The 27,328-nt window shown below is 42.4% G+C and overlaps 1 long non-coding RNA gene across 2 annotated transcripts; it reads left to right on the top strand.

The window, feature by feature from the left end:
* The first annotated feature begins 119 nt into the window (after positions 1-119).
* On the top strand, positions 120-27,328 carry LOC140725262 (uncharacterized). Of its 2 annotated transcripts, XR_012098309.1 has the most exons (4): positions 120-175; positions 667-758; positions 26,003-26,101; positions 26,380-27,328. It is a non-coding gene; the product is annotated as an uncharacterized lncRNA (long non-coding RNA). The 2 variants fall into 2 exon arrangements; XR_012098310.1 differs by lacking the exon at positions 667-758.

Raw genomic sequence — 27,328 nt, 5'->3', positions numbered from 1 at the left:
TGTTGCTTACTGGAGAAGTGGCCGCGTCTGTCAAACCCAATATCTCGCGCCCACACGCACGCACTCTGGCGACTGGGTGAGGTCATCACGTTGGGAAGTTCGCCTGACCGCCTGCATCTCCTCTACTGTGCATGCGCATGCACTCTTCCGGTTCGCGGACGAAAGATTTGGACAGGTGAGGTCGAGGGATGTGGGTTTGAGGTGAAAGATTTACTTACTGTTTTCTATGATGTTTTAAAACAAAACCTGCAATTAGTGCTTCTATCAAGTAACCGTTCTCGTAAGATTACTTGGAGGACCTTTCAAATCCATATTTTCAGATTATTAGTGTCCCTGATCTCTGATGTCAAATCAGAACGAGAGAATCTGCAGATGTCCTGCTGAAGGGTCTCGGCCCGAAACGTCGACTGTACTCTTTTAGTAGATGCTACCTGACCTGCTGAGTTCCTCCAGCATTTTGTGATGTCTAATATTGCTGGTCAACATGGTTCTCTTAATTTTTCTTATTGACTAAAATATTTTTTTGTTCTGCGTTCTGTGATGGAGCAATAAAAAAGCAGTATTATTTTCAGAAGACACGAAGCCACAATATTACTTTAAGCATAGTTAGCTAATTTAAGGATTGTCCTCAAAGATAAAAGTTTGTACTTTTATTGACTTTTTTAGGAACCTACAATGTCTAAGCATGTAAAATGCAAATAGGATCCAAGTGAAAGTGACAAGCTGAATCTAAAATTGGTTCAGTGGCAGAAAATAAGGTAAAATGTTTACAGAACTTCCAGTAAGTCAACACCTGCATAGAATGTCTAGTTCCACAGGGTGCATGCTACCAAGCCACAGGTGGAGAAGCCCTACTCCTTTGTGAAATCTTGCAGAGATACACCACAGAAACAGGCCCTTTGGCTACTGAGTGCCTTCTGACCATCAAGCATCCAATTAATCAGTTTTATTCTTCTCACATTACCATGTACCCCTCTGGTGCACACGAGACTTACAGAGTAACAACTTAGATTAACAGGGTCCTCATTAGGAGGTCAGTAACTTTAAATTTCTTGGTGTTATCATTTCAGAAGATGTGTCCTGGGGCCAGCACATAAGTGCCATTACGAAGAAGGCAGGGCAGGACTTCTACTTTCTTAGAGGTTTGTGCAGATTTGGCATGTCATCAAAAACTTTGACAAACTTCAACAGACACAATGTTGAGAGCATTCTGACTGTTTGCATCATGGCCTGGTATGGAAATACCAATGTCCAAACATGGAAAAGCCTATAGAAAGTGGTGAAAGCAGCCCAGTCCATCAGAGGAAAAGCCCTCCCATCATTGAGCACATCTCTGAGAAGCACTGCCACAAGAGTGCAGCCTCCATCATCAAGGCTGTATTTTCAGGAAGGAGGTCGAGGAGCCTTGGCGCTCACACCACCAGGTTCAAGAACAGCTATTACACTTCATCTGGCTCTTGAAGCAGTGTGAAGGACTGTACAGCTTGTGTTCTCAGCATTATTTGTTTTCTTCGTATTTGCGTACTTTTGGTCTTTAGTTGATTGTCAGCTGATTGTGTGTAGGTTTTAATTGATCCTGTTGTATTTCTTTGTCCTATAGTGAAATTGTTTCGGCATAGACAGTATCTGAGATCAGAATTGGACCCTGGTTTCTAATGCAGTTCTACAGCACCACTTTGTCTCTCCTGTAAAAACAGATTATTTAGCTTTTCATTTCTGTTGATCAAACTCACTTTTTTCACTATCAGTAGGCTTGGCTTCCCCCCAACATCATCTGGCCAAAGCTCCCACCCCTGATCATCCCTGGAGCCACTCAACAATCTGTCTGATTGCCCCAATACTGTGATCATCTGCCCTGATAACTCTGCATGCTTGCAGTGATCATCTCTCTGACACCACACACTTTTCCACACTACAACTCCAATCTAACAATTCTCTTTGTTGTTACCAATCACCTTATCCCTACCCTAATGATCAAATTTCTTCTCACTTTATGCACAATACACTTTATTTGTGATCTGTGGGGGAACCCAAGAGGAAATGCCGATTTAGCTATGTGGCACATCCTTTAGGAAAGTTCCCATTTAGTGGTGCAGTCATGTATGAGTTGAAATCCAGAGTTCCAACAAAATAGAGTCTACTGAGATTACATGTTCTTGGCTCCTTGAAAGTAATTGAACAGGGACAGATGATTAGTAATATACTTATTAATGTTTGCTTTAATGAGCCAATAAATTATTACAGTTAAAAAGTCAGAACTATCTAAAATCCTAGTCCGACCACAATTATGAGGCAATTTTTTGATGGAGCAAATAAGGTGTGGAGAAAGAAAAGAACTGCTTCAAAGTCCTGTTTTTTGTTCCTAGCCTATTCTTTGTGCAATCCTCTCACCGGGATAGTAACAAACTCAGCTCGTCAGCTAACTCTGGCTAACAACAAAGGGACTCAGCATTGCCTGGGTACTAGTAAGACCACCACCTTCAATAACGATACACATCTAGGGTCGGTATGATTTAGATTCAATCAACAGAAAAGTTGGGATGTTCTGATTAATTGTAGTGAATGCTGTGTAAATACAGTTATCGTTCACCAGGAAATGACAGATCGTACACCAGCATGAAATTACAAAGGAAGTACATTTACCAATTTTTAAATTTTAACAGTTAACAGAAAAATTAAAGGATCCATTATAGTTAAATCAGTCCAAATATGCACATAAACATTGGAGCTCACTTTTGGAGCAGTTGGGTGTATTGATTTACTCACACGCTGAACCCACATTCTGCATGAACGACACCCAGGACTGTGTTGCCATGCACAGCTCTGCTGATCAAATATGCAGATGACATGACATTGATAGTCCTCATTTCCAACAATGATGAGATAGCCTACAAAGGAGAAGTCAACACCCCGACATGGTGGAGCCAAGAAAACAACCTCTCCCTCAATGTCAAAAAAATGAAAGAGTTGATCATGGAATACAGGAGGAACGGGGACAGGCTCACCCCTATTGACATCAATAGGATTGTAGTTGAGAGAGTGAGTAGTTTCAAGTTCTTCGGTGTACACATTACGGAAGATCTTCCCTGTTTTGTACATACCAGCCAGGTGGTGAAAAAAAACACAACAGTGCCTCTTTCACCTCAGACAGCTAAGAAGTTCAGCATGAATCCCCAAATCCTCATGACCTTCTACAGGGGTACAATTGAGAGCATCCTGACCAGCTGTGTCATCAACTGGTACAGGAACAGTACCACCTTGAATTGCAGGGCTCTGCAGAGAGGTGCGGACAGCCCAGCACATCTGTGGATGTAAATGTCCCTCTACTCAGGACATTTACAGCAGCAGATGCATAAAAAAGGGCTCAGTGGATCATCAGGGACTCCAGCCACCCCAACCACAAACTCTTACAGCTGCCACCGTCTAGCAAACGGTACCGCAGCATTAAGACCAGGCCCAATAAGCTCCAGAACAGTTTTTTTCACCAGTTTGTCAGAAACACATTGATCTGATTGCATATCTGACTGTACATGTATACAATCTTAGTGTCTGGGCAATATCTTCCTACATTCCCCCTCTTTATTACCTGTACATTGCAACGGAGATGCAACATAAAAATTTTTACAGCCTTGGATGTAAGAAATAAATATAAATACCAGCCACAGTTAGAACTTTTCTCAAACAAGCTGGCTAACTCAGGAGTATTGATACTTCCTCCTTGGGACCATTTATCTGCACAAAGCACTTCTCACAATGGGTCTCTCCTTCAATCATCTTCCCTTGTGCTTCACTCCACAGCTCCTACCAAAAGACCCTAAGCCAGACTGCTGTCCTTTAGAAATCTGATCCTGCCCAGCTCAAGCTCTCTTGAATCTTTCATATCATCCCACTGTACAAAGTGTTACAATACGTTACCAAGACAAACCTAATTGGCTGACATAACAGTCCTAATTTGCCAAATGGCTAAATGCCATTTTATCTATAGTTGAAGCCAAAACACTAGTCTATCAAGCTTACTAACAGGACACACTGCGGTTGTAGAAAGCTGCTGAAAATAAAAATACCTCACAGCATAGCAGTAGAAAGCTTAACAGGGGCATTTGTTTCCACATTCAATATCCTAATTCATAGCCAATTATCACATCTACTGTATGGTTCAACTCTGCCCTTCTGATTTGGCCTCTAGTGGATCACAGATTTTACATTCACCTCTCATTGATATAATTAAGGAGAATATCTGAATGGATAATGTTACGCTAGTGCAAAATACATTAAAGGGCATCAGATTTATTGCAGAGTACCAGCTTCTGGTTTAAGATGGCATTGGTGAAGCACAGCAATGACCTGCAGCAAACAAAACTACTAACTACCCAGTTAATCACACTATGGAAAACAAACACTGCAATCAATAGCCTGTAACTTCCCTTTATGCGTTTGAATTGTCTATGACCTGTTATTTTTGCAGTGTGAACTGAAGTCTCGAAGGTGTGGGACAGTTGCAGCACGGTGTGTGCAGGCTATTTGAGGCGGCAAGGTCCAGGCCATTGCTAAGTGAACTTGGAGATGATTCAAAGCAGCAGAACCGACAAAAGGCAGAGTTGAGGTGGCGAGTCCTGGACCTGAGGGCAAGGAACAAGCCATTGTTTGACTGATTTAAGTGCCGGGCCAAATTGGTAAGGTTGGATACAGGACAGATTGAGGCGGTGGATCCTGAGCATGTGAGAGCATTGAAGTGGCAGGGCCAGGGTCTAAAAGCAAGGAACAACCTGATTTTGGCCAATTTAAGCACTGGGCCAGACTGAAGAGGTTAGATTGTTGTTGCTAGAGGTGAGGCATAGGCTGGTTTTCAGCTTGCTGCTCGCAAGGTTTACTCGTTTCTGCATTGAACTGAGGCTGTAGCCTTTAACTAATGGGCTCCTGGATCGCCTGTGACTGGCTTCGTGGCTATGGATTCACCTTTGTTTGTATGATTTATTTTTTTATGCACATTGAATGTTTGATAGGTTCTATTGGATTTCTTTGTTTTGTGGCTCCCTGTAAGGAGATGATCTCGGTTATATGTAGTACACAGACTTTGATAATAAATGTTGAGCTACATTTGGATGATGCAGTTGGTAGTATCAACAATATTTCATGCATCATTATTTGAGGTGATTTCTCAACTGTGTGGTTCTGCACCAAACCAGTGGCTGCCGTCATCCCAGTCTCTGATCAGAATAGCACCTCCTAGTAAATAAGAGGATCCGCTCTAGAGCGGATTGTGAGGCCCTGATCCAAACGAACTGTTTAACTTTTAACAGGAATAGTGGTGGTGTATGTCATACGACACAGCACATAATGATGACCGAAGTTGAGGCTAACTTACTAGGCTAGTAAATAGCAAATTCTAGCAATCCATATCTGAATTCAAGCTCCATCATGTTGAGCACTTAAAATTCAGATCGCGTCCAAGATGTCCTGAAGTGGGAGGGTGAGGAGCCAGAGGTCGTGGTACATGTAGGTACCAATGACATAGGTAGGAAAGGGGAAGAGGTCCTGAAACGAGAGTATAGGGAGTTAGGAAGGCAGTTAAGAAGAAGGACCGCAAAGGTAGTAATCTCGGGATTACTGCCTGTGCCACGCGACAGTGAGAGTAGGAATGGAATTAGGTGGAGGATGAATGCGTGGTTGAGGGATTGGAGCAGGGGGCAGGGATTCAAGTTTCTGGATCATTGGGACCTCTTCTGGGGCAGGCGTGACCTGTTCAAGAAGGACGGGTTACACTTGAATCCTGGGGGGACCAATATCCTAGCGGGGAGGTTTGCTAGGGCTACGGGGCAGACTTTAAACTAGTAAGATGGGGGGGCGGAAATCAATTTGGGGAAACTATGGGAGAGGAGGTTAGTTCACCAGTAGAGCAAGTAAGTAGACCGTGTGTGAGGGAGGACAGGCAGGTGATGGAGGAGGGATGCGCTCAGCCCGAAGTTGTAGGGGAGAAGAAAGAAAAGGATAATAAATTTGAATGCATTGCTAGGGATGAAAAGAGAGGAGGAGGTGGAGAGTATCTTAAATGTATCTATTTTAATGCTAGGAGCATTGTAAGAAAGGTGGATGAGCTTAAAGTGTGGATTGATACCTGGAATTATGATGTTGTAGCTATTAGTGAAACATGGTTGCAGGAAGGGTGTGATTGGCAACTAAATATTCCTGGATTTAGTTGCTTCAGGTGTGATAGAGTAGGAGGGGCCAGAGGAGGAGGTGTTGCATTGCTTGTCCGAGAAAATCTTATGGCGGTGCTTTGGAAGGATAGATTACAGAACTCCTCTAGGGAGGCTATTTGGGTGGAATTGAGGAATGGGAAAGGTGTAGTAACACTGATAGGAGTGTATTATAGGCCACCTAATGGGGAGCGTGAGTTGGAAGAGCAAATGTGTAAGGAGATAGCAGATATTTGTAGTAAACACAAGGTGGTGATTGTGGGAGATTTTAATTTTCCACACATAGATTGGGAAGCTCATTCTGTAAAAGGGCTGGATGGTTTAGAGTTTGTGAAATGTGTGCAGGATAGCTTTTTGCAACAATACATAGAAGTACCGACTAGAGATGGGGCAGTGTTGGATCTCCTGTTAGGGAATGCGATAGATCAGCTGACAGATGTATGTGTTGGGGAGCACTTCGGGTCCAGTGATCACAATAGCATTAGCTTCAATATAATTATGGAGAAGGACAGGACTGGACCTAGAGTTGAGATTTTTGATTGGAGAAAGGCTAACTTTGAGGAGATGCGCAGGGATTTAGAGAGAGTGGAATGGGTCAAGTTGTTTTATGGGAAGGATGTAATAGAGAAATGGAGGTCATTTAAGGGTGAAATTATGAGGGTACAGAATCTTTATGTTCCTGTTCGGTTGAAAGGAAAGGTTAAAGGTTTGAAAGCGCCATGGTTTTCAAGGGATATTAGAAACTTGGTTCGAAAAAAGAGGGATGTCTACAATAGATATAGGCAGCATGGAGTAAAGGAATTGCTCGAGGAATATAAAGAATGTAAAAGGAAACTTAAGAAAGAGATTAGAAAAGCTAAAAGAAGTTACGAGTTTGGTTTGGCAAATAAGGTGGAAGTAAATCCGAAAGGCTTCTACAGTTATATTAAAAGCAAGAGGATAGTGAGGGATAAAATTGGTCCCTTAGAGAATCAGGGTGGTCAGCTATGTGTGGAGCCGAGGGAGATGGGAGAGATTTTGAACGATTTCTTCTCTTCGGTATTCACTAAGGAGAAGGATATTGAATGGTGTAAGGTGTGGGAAACAAGTAAGGAAGTTATGGAACCTATGACAATTAAAGAGGTGGAAGTACTGGCGCTTTTAAGAAATTTAAAAGTGGATAAATCTCCGGGTCCTGACCGGATATTCCCCAGGACCTTGAGGGAAGTTTGTGTAGAGATAGCAGGAGCTCTGACGGAGATCTTTCAGATGTCATTAGAAACAGGGATTGTGCCGGAGGATTGGCGTATTGCTCATGTGGTTCCATTGTTTAAAAAGGGTTCTAGAAGTAAGCCTGGCAATTATAGACCTGTCAGTTTGACATCAGTGGTGGGTAAATTAATGGAAAGTATTCTTAGAGATAGTATTTATAATTATCTGGATAGACAGGATCTGATTAGGAGTAGCCAGCATGGATTTGTGCGTGGAAGGTCATGTTTGACAAACCTTATTGAATTTTTTGAAGTAGTTACGAGGAATGTTGACGAGGGTAAGGCAGTGGATGTAGTCTATATGGACTTCAGCAAGGCCTTTGACAAAGTTCCACATGGAAGGTTAGTTAAGAAGGTTCAGTCGTTAGGTATTAATGCTGGAGTAATAAAATGGATTCAACAGTGGCTAGATGGGAGATGCCAGAGAGTAGTGGTGGATAATTGTTTATCGGGATGGAGGCCGGTGACTAGCGGGGTGCCTCAGGGATCTGTTTTGGGCCCAATGTTGTTTGTAATATACATAAATGATCTGGATGATGGGGTGGTAAATTGGATTAGTAAGTATGCTGATGATACTAAGGTAGGAGGTGTTGTGGATAATGAGGTGGGTTTTCAAAGCTTGCAGGGAGATTTATGCCGGTTAGAAGAATGGGCTGAACGTTGGCAGATGGAGTTTAATGCTGAGAAGTGTGAGGTTCTACATTTTGGCAGGAATAATCCAAATAGAACATACAGGGTAAATGGTAAGGCATTGAGGAATGCAGTGGAACAGAGAGATCTAGGAATAACAGTGCATAGTTCCCTGAAGGTGGAGTCTCATGTAGATAGGGTGGTGAAGAAGGCTTTTGGAACGCTGGCCTTTATAAATCAGAGCATTGAGTACAGAAGTTGGGATGTAATGTTAAAATTGTACAAGGCATTGGTAAGGCCAAATTTGGAATATTGTGTACAGTTCTGGTCACCGAATTATAGGAAAGATATCAATAAATTAGAGAGAGTGCAGAGACGATTTACTAGGATGTTACCTGGGTTTCAGCACTTAAGTTACAGAGAAAGGTTGAACAAGTTAGGTCTCTATTCATTGGAGCGTAGAAGGTTGAGGGGGGATTTGATCGAGGTATTTAAAATGTTGAGAGGGATAGATAGAGTTGACGTGAATAGGCTGTTTCCATTGAGAGTAGGGGAGATTCAAACGAGAGGACATGATTTGAGAGTTAGGGGGCAAAAGTTTAAGGGAAACACGAGGGGGTATTTCTTTACTCAGAGAGTGATAGCTGTGTGGAATGAGCTTCCTGTAGAAGTAGTAGAGGCCAGTTCAGTTGTGTCATTTAAGGTAAAATTGGATAGGTATATGGATAGGAAAGGAGTGGAGGGTTATGGGCTGAGTGCGGGTAGGTGGGACTAGGTGAGATTAAGAGTTCGGCACGGACTAGGAGGGCCGGAATGGCCTGTTTCCGTGCTGTGATTGTTATATGGTTATATGGTTAAATAATGTGGAATTTTATCAAAGGCCTATTTTAGTGATGATCACAGTTTAGGCAAGGAAATCTATATTGTCAGGAACCAGCTGAGTGAGTAATGCCACAGCAACAGCCTCTCACTCAGTATCAGTAAAACTAAAGAACTGTTGGTTGACTGCAGGAAGAGGAAGGAGGGGAAACGTGTCAGTCTTCATATGGAGGATCAGCAGTGGAGATAGTAGCTATGAATGCGCAGTAATGTAAGAAGCTGCAGAGAGCAGTGGACAGCTCAATGGATCATGGGAAATTCATCTTCATCATTGGTAGTATATACATGTGGTGCTGTCAAAAAATGGCATCATCAAAGATCCCCATTATCATGGCTGTGCCATATTTTCACAGCTACCATTGGACAGGAGGTACAGAGCTACTCCCTTTCAACTATTTGGTACTTGAACCATCTGCATAAGCCTCATTGCTATCTCAGTACAACAATATTACCACTTTGCACATTGAACTTTGTTTTTCTCTTTGTTCTAATTGTGCTCTTCCGTGTACAATTATAATGTAAATTTTGTTTTACTTCTGAATGCTGTGTGCCTGTGGCAAGTAAGTCTTTCATTGTATGTGTGCACTTGTGATTTGATATGTGACCTTAGCAAAATAGTTCACTCTGAACTTCTTTAAAACAACCCTTGCAAGTTGCATCAAAGACAGCAAGATTAAAGCACAACTTCAAACCTCTTAGATTTTATCCAGGGCAAATTTGCTCCCACCTCAGGCAACCTTGCCAACTCTTCCTCACTGATATTTGAGGACTGGTGTCTAAATTTGCAAGTGTTGATAGGTTTTTCAAGTAACAGCCAGGTAGGCTTATACTCACAGAATCTTATGTTACAGCTGATGTGCAAGACTCTTCCATTACAATCACAGTCTACATCCTGTCCCACCAGCAATTGGAATCCCTGGGAACTCCGATTGTGACTGTGAACTGTGTGAACTCAAAGAGAGAAGGAAAACTCCTGACTATCGTATCCTGTCCTTCAACGGATGAATTTGTGCTCCCCAATTTTGTTCAATACTAAGGTGAAAGCTGGCACACTCAGTCTGTAGCAGCACTGAGTGAACCAATGTTCAGGATAAATCTACTCAACCTTGTCCTTCTCACGTACTTGTATCTGATACATCTGTTCTTGACACTGTACAAGTGATAACTGCGTCTGTACTCCATTCTCTCAGGTTGTGTTACCATTGAACTAAATGGGATGCAGTCCAGATTTCACAAATAAGACTAAGACAGCAGAATTAGGCCATCCAGCCCATTGAGTCCACTCCGTCGTTTCATCATGGCTGATCCCAGATACCATTCAATCCCATACACCTGCCCTCTTCACCATATCCCTTGATGACCCAGCCAATCAGGAATCTATCAACTTCCGCTTTAAATGTATCCATAGACTTGGCCTCCGCCTCGGTCTGTGGCAGAACAGATTCACCACTCTTTGGCTAAAAAGTTCCTCTTAACTTCTGTTTGAAGAGGTCACCCCTCAATTATGAAGCTGTTCCCTCTAGTGTTCTGGTTCCCACCAGAGAGAACATCCTCTCCACATTCACCTTATCTAGCCTTTTCAACATTCAGTAGGTTTCAATGAGATCCCCCCACATTCTTCTAAATTCCAGTGAGTACAGGTTCAAAGCTGCCAAACAGGTATGTTAACCCCTTCATTCCCAGAATCATTCTTGTGAACCTCATTTGGACTCTCCAATGACAATACATCCTCTCTGAGATAAGGAGCCTAAAATTGCTGACCAAGTGCGGCTGACTAGTGTCTAATACCATTTCAGCATTATCTCCTTGTTTTTATATTCTACTCCCCTTGAAATAAGTTGCATTTGCCTTCTTTGCCACAGATTCAACCTGTAAATTAACCTTCTTGGTATCTTCACGAGGACTCCTAAGTCCCTTTGCACCTCTGATGTTTGAATTTTCTCCCCATGTAGATAATAGCCTGCACTATTGTTCTTTTCACCAAAATGCATTATCATACATTTCCAAAGTATTCCATCTGCCACTTTTTTTACCCATTCTTTCAATTTGTCTAAGTCCTGCTGCAATCTCTTTACTTCCTCAGCACTATCTACCCTTATCTTCATATCATCTGCAAACTTTGCCACAAAGCCATCATTTCCATTATCAAAGTCATTGAGAAACATTGTGAAAAGTTGCAGTCCCAATACTGATCCCTAAGGATCACCACTAGTCACTGGCAGCCAATCAGAAAAGGCCCCCTTTATTCCCACTTGCTGCTTCCTGCCTGTCAGCTATTCCTCTATCCACACCAGTATCTTTCCTGTAACACCATAAGATTTCATCTTGTTAAGCAGCCTCATGTGAAGCACTTTATTAAATGGCTTCTGAAAATCTAAGTAAATGACATCCACTACCTTTCTCCACTCTGCTGGTTACTTCCTCGAAGAATTCTAACAGATTTGTCGGGCAAGATTTCCCTTTACAGAAACTATGCTGACTTTGACTTATTTTATATCATTAGACTCCAAGTACCCCTAAAACTTGTCCTTAATAATGGACTCCAACACTTTCCCAACCACTGACATTAGGTTAACTGTCCTATAATTTCCTCTCTTTTGCCTTCCTCCCTTCTTAAAGAGTGGAGTGACATTTTCAATTTTCTAGTCCTCCAGGACCATGCCAGAATCAAGTGATTCTGAAAGATCATGACCAGTGTATCCATTATATCTTCAGCAACCTCTCTCAGGACTCTGGGATGTAGTCCATCTGGACCAGGTGACTTATCACCTTAAGACCTTTAAGTTTGCCTAGCACGTTTTCCTTTGTAATAGCAATGGCACTCTCTTCTGCTCCCTGACACTCACTGACCTCTGGCAAACAGCTAGTGCCTTCCACAGTAAAGACTGAAGCAAAGTACTTATTAAGTTCATCTGCCGTTTCTTTGTCTCCCATTACTTCCTCACCAACATCATTTTCCAGTGGTCCAATATCAACTCTCACCTCCCTTTTATTCTGAAACTGAAAAACTTTTAGTATCCTGCTTTATATTAGCTAGTTTGCTCTCATATTTCATCTTTTCCCTTCTTGTAGTTTATTTAGTTGCCTTTTGTTAGATTTTAAAAGCATCCAAGTCATCCAACTTCCCACTCACTTTTGCTACCAGCATTTATGGAAAAGCTCTTTCTTTGGCTTTTATGCAATCCTTAACTTCCTTCGTCAGCCACAGTTGCCTACCCCGCCATTTGAAAACTACTGCGGGACGTATCTATCCTGTGCCTTATGAACTGATCCCAGAAACTTCAGCCACCTCTGTTCTGCCATCATCCCCTCCAATCCACCTGAGCAAGCTCCTCTCTCATGCCTCTGTAATTCCCTGGTTTCCTGGGTGGCATAAATCTAGGGAAGACACTCTCAAATCCCACCAGACTGCTGAGATTCAGACAGCTCGTCCCACCTCAAACCCTGGTTTGTGTGGGTGCTGTGTAATTTGCTACCCTGTTACAAATTAGTGCCAGAAATAACAGACAGTACGCTGTGTATGATTAAAGGAATTATATTTGTGAATCTTAACTAAAGGGTTAGTAAAGAAAAACAAAAAGAACAGGGCCCATTTTAATTAAACAGTCAAAAGTGCACAAGTTGGAGCTCAACTTGAACTTCTCTGTCACTCACGTGCTAGGCCCTCGGTCAGCATGAAAGCACACACCACCTTCCGAACATTGCTTGCATCCATCCCGAACAAACAGGTCTCCCACCCGGTCGTTTCCTACGACTGGTTCTCCCCAGCGTCTTCTCTCTTCAACTCCCACCGAGCTTGAGCCCAAGACCGACCTTATTGTCCCTCACCTAGTTAAACCTCCCACCAATTGGATGGCACACATTCCACATCATCCCTTATCTTCAACAATAAGCCAAGCAGGCTGAAAGCAGAACAAACAGCTCCCATAGAGCTGCGAAATGAAACATCTAAAGCATAACAGTACAGATATGAATCAGGGCATTACACCTTTATTCCATTACGATACTAATACATGTGACTTGGGCCTCTCCCTCTCAAATTGCAGTATGAATTCAATTATATTATGATCACTGCATCCTAAGGGTTCCTTTATATTAACCTTCCTAATAAGATCTGGTTCATTACACAACACCCAATCTAAGATGGCCTTTCACCTAGTAGGCTCAAGCACACCTTGCTCTAAAAAGCCATTTCGCAGGCATTCAACAAATTCCCTCAACGTCAATCTAATTTTCCCAGTCCCCCTGCATATTGAAGTCCCCCATTACAATTGTGTCATTACCCTTATTATATGCCCTTTCCAGCTCCCTTTGCAATCTCAACCCCACATCTTGGCTACTATTTGGAGGCCTATATATGATTCCAATAATGGTTTTTTCACCTTGCAGTTTCTTAACTCCACCCACAAAGATTCAACATTCTCTGACCTTATGTCACCTCTTCCTAAAAATGTAATTCCATTTCTTACCAACAGCCACACCACTGCCTTCCTGCCTGTCCTTTTGATATAAAGTATATCCTTTGATGTTAAACTCCCAACTATGACCTTCTTTCAGCCACGGCTCAGTGATGGCCATATCAGACCAACCAATCTCTAATTGCGCCATGAGTTCCTCCACCTTATTCCAAATGCTACGTGCATTTAAATACAGCACCTTCAGTCTTGCATTCTTTACCCTTATGAATTTTGCCTCTGTGGTACAACTTGATTCTTCGCTCTGCCTGCAGTTGTACCCAATCATTGGCTTGTTCTTCCTTACACTCATATTAGATATTGCATCATCTGTTTGTAAACCTGCTGGCTCATCCTCAGCTTTATCATACTGGTTCCCATCACCTTGCCATATAAGTTTAAATACTGGGCATTCATAAGGTACTGTGGATAATCATTGGTAGCAGTGGTGTGGTCACCTACCACAATCTGTGACTTAATGGCCTTGTGTTTCCCTCATTCTACCACTTCTATCTATTCTGGGTACCAACCCTACTTCAATGACTGTTGAAGGGCATGCTAGAATGCCATCAGTACCTTTTAATATAGTGCATACTGGCAGAGTAGAGACAGAAAGCCTATTGGCATAGTGTCAAGACAACAATATCTCCTTCAATGTCTGCAAAACAGAAGAAATGGGAAGAAAGAAGACTTCAGGAATCAGGATAGAATGTATCCTGATATCATTGTACCTTTTATATCATTGGGTGAAAATGGTTGCAAGCTCAAATTCCTAGGTGTAAGCATAACCCAGTGGCACAGACACCAACAATTGGTTCAGGAGTCTCAGGAAATTTAGCATGTCCCTGTTGATCCTCAATAATTTTTACTCCTATCTGGATGCAACACAGCTTTATATAAGACCATAAGCTCTAGGAACAGATTCAGGCCATTTGGCATTTCAAGTCTATACTGCCATTATATCATGGATGATTTATTATTCCTCTGAACTCCATTCTCCTGTCTTCTCCCTGTATTCTTTAACACCCTTTATAAAGAATCTATCAAACTCCACTTTAAATACACCCAATGACTTGGCCTCCACAGCTATAGAAAACATACTCTCCACATCCATTCTTTTTAAGCCTTCAAGATTCAAAGGTTTCAATGAGATCCCCCTCATTTTTCCATCCTGCCTGATATTTTCTCAAAGAAGTCTAATAGATTTGACAAATAAGATTGCCCCTTAAGGAAACAATGCTAACTTCGGCCTATTTTATCAAGTGCCTCCAAATACCCCATTACCTCATCCTTATAAAAGACTCCAACATTTTGCCAACCACTCAAATCAGATAACGGCCTAAAATTTCCTGTCTTTTGCCTCCCTCCCTTCTTAAAGAGTGGAGTGACATTTGCAATATTCCAGCCCTCCAGAACCATTCCAGAATCTAGTGATTCTTGAAAGATCACTACAAATGGCTTCACAATCTTTTTCCTGGAGTGTGTACCATCTGGTCCAGGTGACGTATCTACATTCAGACTTTTCAGTTTCCCAAACACCTTTTCTTTCATAATAGCAGAACCTCATAAAGGTTCCTTTATCTTACTCTAATCAAATCTGGTTCATTACAAAACATCTAATCCAGAAGCGACTTTCCCCCAGTAGGCTCCCCGCAAGTTTCTCTAAAAAACCTATCTTGTAGACATTCTACAAGTTCCTTCTCTTGGAATCCAGCACCAACCTGGTTTTCCCAATCTACCTACATATTGAAATCCTCCATAACAATCATAATATTACAGTTTTTATATGCCTTTTCTGTCTCTCATGTAACTTCAGTTACAATGTGTATCTTAGGATGTTAAGCTCCCAACTGTGCTCTTCTTTCAGCCAAGACTCAGTGACGCCCGCATTTGGGTGACCTGCCAATTTGTAACTGCACTACAAGATCATCTACCTTGTTCTGTATACTGGGTTTTTTCAAATATAACATCTTCAGCCCTGTATTATCACCTTTTTCAGTTTTGTCTCCATGTTACTGGAAGTTAAACTTTTGTCCCTTAATAAATTTTTTTTTCTTTAAATTTATTTTCTTTGAAACAGCTCCCTCCTTCCCAATACTGGTGCCAATGTCTCATGAATTCAAAACCATTTCTCCCACACCAATTTTTGACCAATCATTTCAAAGTTCAAAATAAAATTATTGGAGTATGTACATGTCACCACATACAATCTTGAGATTGTTTCTCCTGTAGGCTTACTCAACAGAATAGTAACTAAACAGGGTCAATGAAGGAGCAAGAGTATGGAAGACAACAAATTGTTGAAATGCAACTATAAACACATAGCAATAAATAACAAGAAGATGAAACAAAAGACAAAGAGTCCTTAAAGTGAGATCATTGGTTGTAGGAACATCTCAACAGATGTGTGCAATTACCCAGTTTTGTTCAAGAACCTGAGGGGTATTAATTGTTCTTGTACCTGGCGGTGTGGTCCTGAGGCACTTGTACCTTCTGATCTCTAATTCCATTAACCCTGTGTCAATTTGCATATAGCTCAGATAATAATCCAGGGAGTAATTCCTTTTAATTTTTGCATTTCAATTTAGCCCCCAAGTTACTCAAATTCCCTCAACAGAACCTCCTTTCTTTGTTCTTCCTTTGTCATTACCCCCACATGGAGCACAACAACTGGATCTCTCCCCCCCCCCCCCCACTCCAAATTCCTCTGCAAATCAGATGAAGGTCCTGAACCTGGGCATGAAGCAGCCAACACAGCCTTCAGGACTCTTGATCCTTGTAACAGAGAATTGTGTTTATTCTCCTGATTATACTATCCCCAATTACAACTACATTTCTCTCCCTCCTCCCCATGAATGGCTCCCAAAACCACAGTGCCATGTTGCTCATCCATTCTATGGCCCCTTCTTACAGGAAGCAACAAATTTGACTAATTGATGGCAATTTATTTGCCTAAAACCACAAGAAATTTCTGAGAATTGTGAGGTTAGCCCAGCCTATCATGCAAACCAGCTTCTCCACTGACTCTGTCTATACTTGCAACTGCTTGGAAAAATAGCCAGCATAATCAAAGACCCCCCCCCCCCCACACACACACACACGTCATTCTCCCTTCTTCCCAATCACCCCGCGCCCCCAAATCAGATTGAATATATAGAAGCTTGAGAATATGTACCACAAGGCTCGATGATAGTTTTTGCCCTTTATAAGAACTGAACAGACTTCTTGTATGTGAAATATGGGCTCTTGATTTCCCAGTCTACTTTGTCGTGGCCCTTACACTTTATTGTGTCTACCTACATTGCATTTTCTTTGTAACTCTAACAGTGTAGGGTAATGTGTTGAGTGACATGATACATATTGTTCATAATAGGAACTCTTCTACGTAGTTCACAGACACCATCATTGAGTGGTTCTGTTCGCTTTGAGAGATGGTGTCTGACATAGTGACATCAGTGGAAGGCGACTGTTTTTATTTTGGTTTTATCATAATGGAAGTAAACTGGCTTTTGTTAAGCACATAAAATGACTCTAGCATGTTTTATTCACAAAATCCTCCAAAAGTATATTATGCATTTGAATGGAAAATAGCAAAAGCTGCATTCTGAATGATGTCACAACAAACAATTGGCATCAATGCTTGACATCCTGTCATGTCCAATTATGACAGTTAAGCAGTTAATGGAAAGGGGATAGCAAGAACATCTATGTCCGAAATGATGGTGAAGATCAGCATGTAAACCCCAAAGAAAGGTGACACATCACAGAGAATATCCAGCCAGAAATGTTGATTAGATAACATGATTCAATTCACTGCAAGAAATAGCTGAGAGCACCAGACTGGTAAAAGACTTGACAATCCCAGCTATAATACTGAAGACCTGCTGTTCAGAACTGGAGATAAGTTGCACTGAGCTGTTCCGGTACATTTACAACACTGGAATCTGCTTGACAAACTGGGAAATTGTTTAGACAAGGGCCCTCCAACCTTTTACGTGCCATGAACCAATACCAATAATCAAGGGGTCCATGGACCGCAGGTTGAGAACCCCCTGGTTTAGATGATCTGTGCATGACAATAGGACAAATTAACTATACGAGGGGTGATTGGTAAGTTCATGGCCTAAGGTAGAAGGAGTCAATTTCAGAAAACCCAGCACATTTATTTTTCAGCATAGTCCCCTCCTATATTAGACTGCCTTCAATAACAAGCAAGTGTGCTGTCAGGTGGCACATAAACACAGCAGCCTGCTCATCAGTGCTGCTTCAAACCTCAAACCTTAATCCAAAGATGAGCTGAACAGCTGAATTCCAGAGAGGAAGCAAAACTGACTGCCCTTAATGTAAATGCAGCATTTGGCTAAGCAACCCTGGCATCAAATTGAAAATACTTGCACAAATGAAAATAGTTGTGTTTGCTGGAAATCAATTTATCCAGCTCCTGCATATTACTGGAGGACCTTCATCAGTGACCTTTCCATTATAAGTTCAGCAGTGGTGATGTTCTCTGAAGATTGTACAATGTTCAATTCCATTCGCAGTCATTCAGTAAATTAATATTCCATGCCTATATGCAACAAACTTTAACTTTGAGGTTGGATTACATCTATGCCGCCAACCTCCAACAAGAGAGAATCCAACCACCTACTTTTGACATGTAGCTGGTAGTTTTCTCCCACCCAGTCACCCCTGACCAGAAACTAAATTGGATTAGTACTATGGCTACAACAGCAGGTCAGAGGCTGGGGTTCTAGTGAGGAGTCACTCGCCTTCTGCCACTCCAAATCTTTCTACAGTCTTCAAGGCACAAATCAGGAGTTTGATGAAGCATGCTGCATTTGCCTGGTTGAGTGCAGGTCTGGTAATTCAAGTTCAAGAGCAAAGTTGCCCTCTTATTTGACAGTCTAACAACCACCCTACATATTAATGCTGCCAAACTGTCTGCAACATGTCACACCAATAAAATGCACTATAATTACCAATTAAATGCCACTTCTATCACCAGAACTGAAAGCAGAAAGTAGACCACCAACTCTCTTAAGTCACACATCATCTTGAAAGGCATCACTGTTCCTTCATATCAAGAAGCACTGTCAGGTACCTTGTACCACAAGGCTCGCAGCAGCTAGCTACCACATATTCAAAGGTAATTAAGGGTAGTGGCGGTAATATTGACAATAAATAGTGGCTGTACCTTCAGTTCCTTGGACCTCAGTTGTGGAATACTCTTTCTAGACTTCCCCACTTCCCCAGCTCCTCATTTATTCTAATATCTCCTTTTGTGGGCTACTTTCAAACTTTGTTTTGGAATGTACCCATCATTCAAAGTTCAAAGTGAATTTATTATCAAGATATACATATGTCACCATATACAACCTTGAGATTTATCTTCTTGCAGGCAATCTCAATAAATCCAATAACCATAATAGAATCAATGAAAGACCAGACCAACAGGGTGGACAATCAGTGTGCAAAAGACAGAAACAGTAAAAAAGAAATAATAATTAATAAGCGAACAATAAATAGCGAGAACATGAGATGAAGGGTGAAGGAAGTGAGTCCATAGGTTGCGGAAACAATTCAGTGATAGGGCAATTTCACTTGCCCTATCTGGTTCAAGGGGCTGATAGTTGAGGGGTAATCACTGTTCCTGTACCTGGTGGTGTAAGTACTGAGGTTCCTGTACCTCCTTCCTAATGACAACAGCAAGAAAAGAGACATGGCCTGGTGGTGGGTGTCCCTGATGATTGATGCTGCTTTTCTGCAATACCGCTCTGTGTAGGTGTGCTCAATGGTGGGGAAGGCTTTACTCATGATGGACTGAGATGTATCCACTACTTTTTGTAGGATTTTCTGTTTAAGGGCATTGGTGATTCCATAGGAGGCTGTGATGCATCCTGTCAATATACTCTCCACCACACATCTGTAGAAGTTTGTCAAATTTTTACATGTCATGTCAAATCTTTGCAGACTACTAAGGAAGGGGAGGCGCTGGGCCCAGGACAGGTCTTCTGAAATGATAACAGTGAGGAATTTAAATTTGATCCTCTCCACCTCTAATTCCTCAATGAGGACTGGCTCATGGACCTCCAGTTTTCTCCTCTTGAAGTCAATAATCAGCTCCTTGGTTTTGCTGACATTGAGTAACAAGTTGTTGTTATGGCACCACTCAGCCAAATTTTCAATCTCCCTCCTATATACTGATTCGTCACCACCTGCCTACGACAGTTGTGTCATCAGCAAACTTGGATATACATTGAAGCTGTGCTTTGCCACACAGTCATAAGTGAGTAGAGCAGGGGGCTAAGCACTCAGCCCTGTGATGTACCTGTGCTAATGGAGATTGTGGAGGAAATGTTGCTGATCCAAACTGGTGTTTGCAAGTGAGGAAATCCAAGATCTAAATGCACAATGAGGTATTGAGACCAAAGTCTTAAAGCTTATTGATTAGTTTGTAGGGGATGATAGTATTGAATGCAGAGCTGAGGTCAATAAAAAGCATCCTGATGTATGCTTTCTCTACCACTCCGTTTACACTTCCCCGACATCCTGCCACACCAGTCACACCTCCCCTATACCCTTCCACACCAGTCACACCTCCCGGACACCCTGCCACACCAGTCCCCACCTCCCCAACACCTTGCCACACCAGTCCCCACCTCCCCTACACCCACACTGTTTACACCTCCCTACACCCTGGCACAACAGTCCCCACCTCCCCATGCACCCTGGCACACCGGTCCCCCTCTCCCATGCACCCTGGCACACCAGTCCCCCCCTCCCATGCACCCCGGCACACCAGTCCCCACCTTCCATGCACCATGGTACACCGGTCCCCACCTCCCCATGCACCCTGCCACACCGTTTACACCTCCCTACACCCTGGCACACCGGTCCCCACCTCCCCATGCACCATGGCACACTGGTCCTCACCTCCCATGCACCCTGGCACTCCAGTCCCCACCTACCCATACACCCTAGCACACCAGTCCCCACCTCCCATGCGCCCTGGCACACTCAACCACACTGGTTCCAACCTTCCCTACACCCAAGCTCACCAATCCCAACTCCCTTTACACCCCACTACAAAGGTCCTCAACACACCCTACACCCAGCACACCTACCCCTTCCATAAAATATCATAATACATATCAAAGTCGGGTTTTTCGACAAATGCACGTCACACATATGCATAAGTTTAATGAAAAATATCTATTGAGCAGCATCATAAGCACATAACATCAGATAAGCAGCATTCACAATGAAACAAACCTATACCAGTTATTATTAGAAAGAATACAATATGAAAAATAAACAAGGTCTATGTTAGTGCCATGTGATCTAAATGCTCACACTGTTTCTCAGATGTAGTGATTAGGGATGTGCTGGTTGGTTCAAGAAGCAAATGGTTGGTAGCAAGTGGCTGTCCTTGAACCTGGTCGTGCATCGGTGCATCTTACCTTGTGTTAACTACAAGAAGATGGCATGACCTGGATGATGGGAATCTTTGATGATAGATGCTGCTTTCATGAGGCAGCATCTCCGGTAGATGGTATTCACACTGGCGAGTTGTGTGCCTGTGATGTATTGGGCTGAGTCACTACACTTTGCAGTTTCTTTGGTCACACCAGACCATGATGAAATCAGTCAGGATACTGAATGTTCAGTGTCATGTCGAACCTTCTCAAATCTGCAAAGAAACTAAAGATGCTTTAGTTACACAGTTGAACTGCTTCACAGTTCAATCACCTTTCTTGTGATTGCATCTGTGTGCAGTGTTCAGGACTGTTCATTCAATTATATTAACACTCAGCTGCTGCTGCTGATCGGTGTATTTTCACCCTCTTTCCCATTCTTCATATCACCAATCAGCCTTTTCATTCTACTGGCATTGAGTGAGAGGTGGTTGTTGCATATCACTCAACTGGGTCATCACTATCTGTGATTCATCCAATGACTGTAGTGTCATCCACAGATTTGTATATGGCCTTGGAGCTGTTCTCATTCACATTATTGTGCTTATAGAGAGTAAAGCAAGGGGCTTAGCACACGGTGTTGAAGTACACCACTGATGGTGTTCAGGGAGGAGAAGCTGTTGTTTCCAAACATCACTGGTTGAGGTCTCCCAATGAGGAAGTCAAGAATACAATTGCAGAGGGAGGTAATGCCCAGCTCCCCTTCTTACCCCATCCTTTATTTATTTATTTATCTCTATTTATTTCCCCCTTTTTTTTTCTTTTCTCTCATTTTTCTCTGTCTCTCTCACAATCACTCCTTGCCTGCTCTCCATCTCCCTCTGGTGCTCCCCTCCCCCTTTCTTTTTCGCTAGGCCTCCCGTCCCATGATCCTCTCCCTTCTCTAGCTGTGCATCCCTTTTGACAATCAATTTTATAACCATATAACATATAACCATATAACAATTACAGCATGGAAACAGGCCATCTCAGCCCTTCTATTCTGTGCCGAACACTTACTATTTTCCTGCACAAGTTAACACAAGGTAACGATTTTCCGGCTCTTAGCTTCATCCCTCCCCCTCCTGTCTTCTCCTATCATTTCGGATCTCCCTCTCCCCTTCCCACTTTCAAATCTCTTACTATCTCGTCTTTCAGTTAGTCCTGACGAAGGGTCTTGGCCCAAACCGTCAACTGTTCTTCCTATGCTGCCTGGCCTGCTGCATTCCACCAGCATTTTGTGTGAGTTACAGTACTTGATGATCAGTTTGGATGGGATGGCCATGTTGCATGCCAAGTTGTAGATGATAAACTACAACCTGATATAATTTGTTCTTGTTGTCCAGATAGTCCATAATAAAGTGAAGGGCCAGAGAAATTCCATCTGCTCCCATAGAAATAGCATCTGTGTTCCTGTTCAACCTCTTCCCATGCACGTGGAAACCATGAAGAGAGTGTTGTAAAAGGTCTGGAGCTGGATACCGGGAACACAGTTAGCTCAGTGCCTGGGACAAGACTATTATATGGTCAGGACCTCACTTGGAATGTGAGCTAGAAGGGTGCATGGAAGCCGGGAGGGGCAGTGAGCAGGGGGCTCTGTGCCTGAGCCCATATGTGTGTATGTCTCAGAGACAGAGTGTATATACCAAGGAGCAGCAGCACCTGCCCATTAATGTGTGACTGTTGGTACCATATAGCAGAGCCTGGTCTGCAACATGTACTTCATGCTAATGAAACCAAACTCAAGCAACTCCCACTTCACAGTACAAAGTTCAGGATCTGCAACATCAGAAGCCTCATGGACAATCCCAACAGTGACAAATCTAAATATCTTGCAAATATCTAAATACCTTAACTTGCAAACTCCAGTGCTTTGATATTGATGTCATCACACTGAGAGATGCTGGAGGTAGATAGTTTAAAGGTAATAGTTGCACCCTTTCCTAAAGTGCATCTACCCAATATGTGAGTATCCTGCCTCTCAGTGACCTCTGCAGAATTAAAGAACGTCTTATGTAACCAGTACACACACCCCAACCCTAGAAGCTTTGGATGAGATGAAGAGGTCTTCTCTTCCTCTCTTGAACAAGACACTAGTGTGTATCCCAATGGGAGACAAGGTGATCTTCCTAGACCCCTTCAATGCCAAGGCAAGAAGACACTAAACCTCCTGGCAAGGCATGATTGGCAAAGGAAGAGATTTTATTGGTGACAACATGCTCAAAGTATGGCCTTGTTGTTATGAAAATCCTGTTTTTTTCCATGAGAGACCAGATGTCAAGACAACACTCCAGTTCAAGAAATGGCCTGTATTAGATGTTATCACCCATCATCCACGTGAGGGACCATAAAGCTATGTACGTCACCTGTTCCTGGTGACACCTACTCCATTCTATTATCAACTCTTATCACGAAACAGGCCCTTCAGCCCAATTCATCTGTGCTGACCAATGTACCTACCTGAGCTAGCCCCACTTGCCTGCATTTCCCTCCAAACCTTTCCTATCCATGTTTCTGTCCAAACATCTTTCAAACATTGTAGTTGTACCCACTTGTACCACTCACAATTATCCTTCAGAGTTAGGACTATGGTTTTTGTTTCTGCTCTGATTTCTACAAGAAGACCCAGAGAGAGCTGGTTGACTCTAGCTTGCCTGGCCCACATCTCAGCTTCTCTTGTGATCATTGGAATGCCAGAGATACCTTCAGCCTGGTCTTTCATTTTTAGACTTGTTAAGCTTAGAAGTGTGCATATTTTTGTATTGCTTCCTACACTATTTGTATATTTAGCCATTAGGATCATTGTGATACCACGCTGTTTGATATTAATGAGTGAAACTTCTTTAATTCCTTCCATTAAACCCACTGACCAAATGACTTTATTAACAGATCAGCCCCTTCCTCCAGCCTCCCTGCAGATTAGTATGCTGCCCATGACTAGTGGTGTGTTCCACAGGAGTCGGTGCTCGGACGGCTTCTTTGCATGTTATATGTCAGTGATTTGGATGATTGTTTTGTGGCCAAGTTTGCAGATGATATGAAGTTAGATGGAGGGGCAGTTAGTGTTGAGGAAGCAAGAAGTCTGCAGAAAGATTTAGACAGATTAAGAGAATGAGTAAAGAAGTGGCAGGTGGAATATAATGTAGGGATTGTTGGTCATGCAGTTTGGTAGAAGGAATAAAGGCATAGACTATTTTCTAAATGGGGAGTAAATTCAAAAATCAGAAGTGCAAATGGACTTGGGAGACCTTGTGCAGGATTCCTTAAAAGTTTGATTGCAGCTTTAATCAGTTATAAGGAAGGCAAATGCAATGTTATCATTCATTTCAAGAAGGCTATAATATAAAAGCAAAGGTGCAATGGTGTTTGACAAGGCCTTGGTCAGACCACACTTGGAATTTTGTGAACAGTTTCAGGCCCTTATCTAGGACGGGATGTGCTGGCATTGAAGAGGATCCAGAGGAGGTTCATGAGAATGATCCCCAGAATGGTTATGGGGTACTATGGGTTTAGTACTTTTTTTAAGGATTATATAGGTCAGCACAACATGGAGGGCTGAAGGGCCTGTACCGTGCTGTAGTGTCCTATGGTTCTAATGAAAATGTATGAGATGTATTTGATGGTTCTGGGCCTGTACTCACTGGTATTTAGAAGAATTAGGGGGGACCTGATTGAAACCTATCAGAATATTGAAAGGCCTAGATTGTCTGGATGTGGACAGGAGGTTTCCTATTAACACACACAAAATGCTGGAGGAACACAACAGGACAAGCAGAGTCTATGGAAAAAAGTATAGTTGATGTTATGGGCTGAAACCCTTTAGCAGGACTGGAGAAAAAAAAGCTAAGGAGTAGATCTAAAAGGTGGAGGGAGGGGAGGGAGAAACACCAGGTGATACCAGGAGGGAGAAGGATGAAGTAAAGAGCTGGAAAGTTGATTGGTGAAAGAGACAGAAGGCCATGGAAGAAAGAAAAAGCAAGAGAGGAGCACCAGAGGGAGGTGGTGGGCGGGCAAGGAAATAAGGTGAGAAAGTGAAAAGGGGATGGGAAATGGTAAAAGGGGGTGGGGGGCATTAATGGAAGTTTGATTTCTCAACATCGATTTCTCAAACTTCCGGTAATGCCCCACACACCCTCGCCTTCACCATTTCCCATCCCCTTTTCCCTCTCTCACCTTACTCCTTCCTCCCCCCCCCCACCCTTTTCTTTCTTCCATGGTCTTCACTGCTGCCCCTCAGGGCTGTGACTAAGCCCCCTCCTTTACTCTCTGTATACCCATGACTGTGTCACCACCCAGAGCTCCAATCTGCTAATTAAATTTGCTGACACTACACTGATTGGCCTAATTTCAAGCCATCACCCTGACACAGTGGTGTCAATGTTGCAAAAACAAGGGAGCTAGTTGTAGATTTCAGGAAGAATGGAGACAGGCTAACTCCTATTGACATCAATGGATCTGGGGTTGAGAGGGTGAACAGCTTCAGATTCCGCAGCATAAACATCACTAAGGATCTCACATGGTCTGTACATACCGGCTGTGTGGTAAAAAAGGCACAACAGCACCTCTTTCACCTCAGACGCTTGAAGAAGTTTGGTATGGGCCCCCAAATCCTAAGAACTTTCTATAGGGGCACAATTGAGAGCATCCTGACTGGCTTCATCACTGCCTGGAATGGGACCTGTACTTCTCTTAATCGCATGACTCTGCAGAGAGTGGTGCAGACAGCCCAGCGCATCTGTAGACGTGATCTTCCCATTATTCAGGACATTTACAAAGACAGGTGTGTAAAAAGAGCCCGAAGGATCATTGGGGACCCAAGTCACCCCAACCACAAACTGTTCCAGCTGCTACCATCCAGGAAACAGTACTGCAGCATAAAAGCCAGGACAAACATTCTCCGGGACATTAGATGCTGACTCATGCTGACACAATTGTATTTTTATGTCATATTGACTATTGTGTTGTACATAATATTTATTATAAATTACTATAAATTGCACGTTGAACATTTAGACAGAGATGTAATGTAAAAATTTTTGCTCTTCATGTATATGAAGGATGTAAGTAATAAAGTCGATTCAATTCAATTCCTGCTGAAGGGTTTTGACCCGAAACATCAACTGTACTTTTTTTCATAGATGCTGCCTGGTCTGCTGAGTTCCTCCAGCATTTTGTGTGTGTTGCTTGGATTTCCAGCATCTGCAGATTTTCTCTTGTTCGGAGGTTTCCTATAGTGGGTGAGTCTAGGACCAAAGGGCACAGCCTCAGAATAGAAGAGATGAGGAGGAATTTCTTTAGCCAGAGGGTGGTGATTCTGCAAAATTTAGTGCCACAGACGGCTGTGGAACCCAAGTCATTGGGCATATTTAAAGATGAGGTTGATAGGTTCTTGAGGAGTATTAAAGGTTAAAGGGGGAGGGCAGGAGAATGGGGTTGAAATAGATAATGTATCAGCCATGATGAAACGGCAAAGCAGACTAATTGTGCTCCTATGTCTTTTGGTCTAATCACAAAGGAAGCACTCCAGCAGTGATATTTCATGAATCCATGAACACTACCTGTCTGATGGATGACTAAGAACCTTTCTTTAATGCACATGTACAAGAGGGGTTGAAGGAGGGAATTTTGAAGCTTTGGGTCAAGGCTACAGAAAGAGGTCGGAAGTGGATAATTGCGGAGTCCTCAAGGATTGCAGGTCTGAAGGAGGTCTCAAGCCTACAAAGTACCCAGGACACCTTCAGGAAGCAATGTCTCAGAAAGACAAGAGTTCATTATTAAGGATCTCCAGCACCCGGGGCATGCCCTTTTCTCACTGTTACCATCAGGTAGGAGGTACAGAAGCCTGAAGGCACACACTCTAGCGATTCAGGAACATCTTCCCCTCTGCCATCCAATTCCTAAATGGACATTGAACCCTTGAATGCTACCTCACTTTTTAATATATATTATTTCTGCTTGTTTTTGTACGATTTTTAATCTATTCAATATACATATACTGCAATTTATTTATTTATTTTTCTTATTTATCATGTATTGCATTGAACTGCTGTTGCTAAGTTAACACCAGTGATAATAAAAATTCTGATTCTGAGTCTTAGATTTCTGCAGCATGTGATCAGAGTGAGCAAGTGTAAATGTTACTAATTGAGGTTATTGTCCACACTGATTGAGATGCAGCTCAGCAAATTACTGTTTAATCATTCTGTAGTGATTTTGTAACTAATCTTATGTTTACATGACATTTCTTTGTGTACAAAATATGTCACCTGTTTTTCAGTTTATGTTGTCTCCACAAGACTACTACCAGCGACTGCTCTTCCACTGTCTCCCATAAACATTGGTTAAGTGATAATCACTGTTATATTGTATAACACTAAACAAATGTGATTTGTTGGTTCCTGCTGTTATAATACCCATGCATAAATTCAAAAGCATTTATGTATGACCTTTGTCCATAAAGTTTA

The sequence above is a fragment of the Hemitrygon akajei genome, chromosome 3, assembly GCF_048418815.1.
Source record: "Hemitrygon akajei chromosome 3, sHemAka1.3, whole genome shotgun sequence".
Classification (NCBI taxonomy): domain Eukaryota; kingdom Metazoa; phylum Chordata; class Chondrichthyes; order Myliobatiformes; family Dasyatidae; genus Hemitrygon; species Hemitrygon akajei.
The sequence above is the reverse complement of the archived record's forward strand: the minus strand, read 5'-3'. Positions and strand labels throughout refer to the sequence as shown.